Source organism: Podarcis gaigeae, assembly GCF_964106915.1.
Source record: "Podarcis gaigeae genome assembly, chromosome: 6".
Lineage (NCBI taxonomy): Eukaryota > Metazoa > Chordata > Lepidosauria > Squamata > Lacertidae > Podarcis > Podarcis gaigeae.
In genome coordinates, this window is record NC_139682.1 from 60,833,353 (window position 1) to 60,838,524 (window position 5,172).

The following is a 5,172-nucleotide window of genomic DNA, read 5'->3' on the forward strand; positions in this document are numbered from 1 at the left end:
AAGTCCCACATACTTGCCCCACTGTGATTCCCCAGCTACATTCAACCTGCTTTCTAACCATACTCTCTTCGTTATAAAACTTGCTTATCTGCATATGTTTAATTATTTACAGAATTCTTATCTACTATAGCATCAAGTTAATTAGTCCTAAATAATTATTGTTCTGCGTTGCTCAGAAAAGGCTGCTACTAGAGCATTTGTCATGTAGGCCCTGTATCACTCAGTCTCCTCTTTTTACTTTATCACTGCATCACTCAGGTACTCTCTTGCATTTCCTCTTAAAGACAATATTTACATAATGGAGGCATATGACAACGAACCTACTGTATTTTTCCATGTATTGGACAAGGTTTTTTTTTACTCAAAAATCATGTAAAAAACCTGGGGTTGTCCAATACACAGGTAGTGGCATGGCGGGGGAGAAGCAGGGCGCTGCCAGGGTGTTCCCTGCCCACAGCTGCATGGGAGGGAGAAGCTGCACGCCGCCAGCCATCCGGTAGGCAGGAACGCAACTTCCCCCGATGCCACTGTGCATGGCGGGCACTCCCTGGGTCGTTTCCCACATGCGGCGGCATCAGGGGAGGTTGCACTCCTGCCCACGGGATGGCTGGCAGAAGCACAAATTCCCCCAATGCTGCTGCATGCAGGAAACGATCTAGGGAGTGTTTCCTGCCCACAGCTGCCTGGGGAGAGAGGCTCAACAACTTTGGGCCACCTCCCCTCATTTTCTTAAAATTTAATCCCCCAAAATGGGGCAGGTCTTATACATGGGGGCACCCTATAGATGGAAAAATATTATATATTATGTGGTGTCTCTGGCAGGAAACCTGTGGGCCTTCAGATGTTGCTGGACTCCAGTTCCCATTATTCATGAGCACTGGCCATACAGACTGAGGCTGATGGGAGATGGGAGTCTAAAGTCGCACAAATAGGGTGGATTAGAAAACTACATATCTCAGTTGGCAAAGCCCAGGAGAAAAATGCATATTCTCCATTTGATGGAAAACTATATAATGAAGAAGATGCCAGGCACCCCTCTGGGTGGGTGGGAGAATTCATCCTCCTCAATGGAGAGGGAGAGAGGATCAAGGGAATGTACATGTATAGTATACACGAATGCTATTTCTTTCTTTCTTTCAATACTGCTTTATAGAACTTTTCTGAAGTAAGAGCTTCATTGGCTTCCATGGAACTTCCTATTTGGCTCCACAGAATTCTAGACAAAACTGTGCCTTAGTATTGCTCCTTTTGTTTTCCCATTTCCTCATGTACAGGAAGCTTCTAAACAATTGACTTCTAGCCATTAGCTTCCTATGAGGTTAGTTGTTAATATGAACGTTTATTATATCTGTCACTATCTGGAAATTGAGGAAATGGCTTGCAGCTAATGATCTACGCTTTGGGAGAGACAGAATTTAATATCAAGGTGTGTGTATTTCTTTGTGCATGTGTATGCAGGTGCATGCATGTAGATGCTTATTAAATACAGGGAGCACTGCTAGGACATCTAGTTATAGGACCAGCCCAATACATTTTGGCACCTGAGGCGAACCACAAAATGGCGCCTCCACAACCAGGAAGAAAATCTACATTGGGAACAAAGGAGAGAGGAGACCAGCAGCTCCTTCTATTTGCCAAGAGGGTGCTGCAGAGATGCCTTTGCAAAGAGCTGCTGAGATGGCAGATCCAGCCTCCAAGGAGCGCACAACAGCTCTTGCCACCACCACAGCAGCAGGTTATGCATTCCTTGGAAGCCGGATCTGCTGCCCCTGTGGTTCCTGCTGCTTGAGGTGGCAGCCCCACCTTGCCTCATGAATGGGCCGGCTCTGCCAAATTATAAAACCGTGAATACTGTAGGGGAGAAATGGGAAACTTTTGTCCGTCCAGAAGTTATTAGACTCAAACTCACATCAGCCCCAGCCAGTATGGTTAATGGTCAGGGTGAATGAGAGTTGCAGTCCAACAGATGGAGGACCCATGTTTCCCACCCTGCTTTGTAGTAAAGACTGAGTTTCAAATTAAAAGGGAGAATTAGACTGCAGATAGATGTGAAACATTATGCAAGTATTTATTCAGCTGACGAAAACGACCTGAAAGCAAGTAGTAGCTGTATACTGATATGGCAAAATATCTATGTGAATTCTTAAAATGTTTGCATAATCAGACACTCATCAAAAAGTTCTGTTGTAAAAGGAAGGCGAAAATGACTGCATTTAGATGCAGATAGCACTAAGTGCAGCACTGTGAATAGAAATGAATATATGTCAACAAGTAACATTAAATAAGTGCAATCACTGAATGGGCCACTGACCCTATTTCAGTGGAAGAATTTATCCTTTTTAATAGAGTTCCAAATAACACAATTACATACGTGAATTTGTTCTTTTTGCATTTTAAATGTTTACTGCATTAGTTTATATGTACTATATGTCTTAACCTGGGGTGAAGAACCCTTTTCGGTCTCACACTTCATCATCAATAATCATTTGGGGGCCACATGACAAACTTACCTGAGAATGAAGGTCACAAGCATGCTGACTTTAAAGACTTTGACTCTTCACAGTAAGAATATAGCTCTTAAAAAACTTGCAAGTTAACACTTTCCTTAATCATTCACTTTCCTTATAATTCAGTTACTTCTTTTATCACAAATCTTGGTCTGATGATGAGCTACTCCAGCATTTATTTGGCCTTGGTATTTCAGTAGTGGACCAATTACGGTTATCGTTACATTTCTATCCTGCAATTTGAAGGTCTTCAGTCAAGGTGGGTTTTTTTGGCTATTTAATTGTCATGAGTGATGTTATTTTTGGAAAGGAGGAATTGTTACAAAGTATATAGTTATTTATGTTAACTTTTAAACCAATGGTTACAAAGTAAATGACTGTGCAGTGACTGTAATTGGCCACAAAACAACCTGACTTTGCATTTGCAGGATATTTACCTCTTTCCAAAATTGTGAGTTTCAGTTTCAAAACACAAAAGTGTTCTATAATCAAAACAAAGAAAAAGCCAGTTCTGCAATGGAAGTCTCCCTATGTTAAGTGGAAATGAGAAAGAAATTCCAAAGGTAGCTATTTTAGCTTAAAAGCAGTGAGCAAGCACAAGTGTATCTTTAAATAAGATACACATAATGCAAAGGTATAATAAAATTTTGGATGATGATACCATTAGAAGAATTATAGTTAAAATACAGTGCATACTGTAGTAAGGCAATCATATTATTGTGAAGTGTGAAACCTGGCCAAATTGAAATTATAATTATGTGGGTACCATGCCTGACTTAGGTTTTTAAAATAATACAGGCAAATGTGGCTTTTATTTGGTTTTATCTTTCAATTAGTACATTGGTTTTAAACTTTTACTGACCCACTTTTAACACATTTCTTGATCTGGAGGCCCACTTCTTGATTTCCCCCCCTTTACCATACATTTGTATGGTGGTAGTGCTGCTTGAGATCCACCTTACATCATGGCCTGGCAGTGGCTTCCGACTCAGATGAAGGCCCATGAACTACTAGTATACACACGCCTGTTTTGCTTTCTGTAACTTACCTTTCTCTCACAGAAACTTTAAATAAAACAGGCTTTCCATTGCTTGGGAGGATCTACATTATGCAAATTATCCACCTAGGACCTTACATTAAGAGGGCCATCTGCTGGCGACTAGTTATATCTGCTAAATAGTATCAAGTCCAAATTGTGCCTGTGTCCAAGGCTACTTGGGTCAGTGTAGATGTAGGACAGCTATAAGAAAAGCAAACCTTTCTGTGTGGGTCTCAGGGCCAGTGTTACCATTAGGCCAGCTAGGCAGCCATCTAGGGCACAGACTTCAGAGGGTGCAGTACTGACCTTTGAGGGGCACAGTTTTAGACAGTTAATTTTTGTTATACAGTATCTTACAAATTTCTGATATTTTACTTTTATTTTATTATTTTAAAAGTAATTTATACATTATAATGGTTTTTAATGTATGTGTGTGTATGAAATACACCTTAGAGTTGATTAGAGGTTATGTTTTATCTATTTCTACATACTGTACATACGGTACATATTTATACATACATTTGTACAGAGCTATTTTTCTAGAAAAAGAGGTGCTGGAACTCACCATGAATGCCTCCCTCATTCTCTTAGAATGGCAATGGTGCCCACCTGAGAGGTGCCGGAACTGGAAAAAAAGCCCTGCATACATAAAATATGAAAATGCACTTAATTTTAATACTTAACAGTCACAATGTATTCCTATTTAGAAAATGGATATATGTTAAGCTGCTACAGTAGTTGTTTGCACACAGAGATAGGCCTACACAACATTTGCCTGGCTACAACTTTATCCTCATATAACTGACGGGCTGAAGCAAGCACTCTACGGCTAGATGCAAAATATTTTTAGGGTTGTCATCTCCTTTATTAGGAAATAACGCGGTCAAGTTAGAAGGAGCAGAATTTATTTTGTACAGTATTCAGAGGGTACAGAGTGGCTGGGGAACCCAGCCAGATGGGCGGGGTATAAATATTACCATTACCATTATTCATTATCATCATTATTATTATTTTTAAAATAATATTTATTAAAGTTTTTAAACAATAAACAGCATACATAAAAAACATAGTCTTTTTCAATAACCACATTTCATTTTCATCTTTGGACTTCCTCACATCTCTTGTTCCTGCAATCTGACCTCATGAATTTTTCTAGCAAATTATTTACTTATTTCAATTTATATCATATAGTTATCCAATATTAATTCTCAAATTTTAGAGTTTAAAATTTAATTTTAGAATGTTATATATCCAAAATTTGTATTTTCTTTCAATTACATTTAAATTTGTATTCCTTATTACTAATTTGTTGGAGCCATATTATTACAAATCTTACATCTTTCTTAACATTCATACAATTTACAGTGTTTTTGTAGGTAGTCCTTAAATTTCTTCCAATTCATTATCATTATTATTGGCCAAAGAAGAAAATTCTAGGAAATTGAGGTGTCCAACGGTCTCGTTTTCTCTGGGTCTGAACTCCCGAAGTTCTTCAAACTTCGGAGACTACATCTCCCAGAGCGCACTTCTTTCTCAGCGCAGGGGCACGATCTTACGCCACTAGAGCAGTGCATTCTGGGACTTGTAGTGTCTGGGCAGCTAGCAAATGAGAAGAGTCGCAGTTTT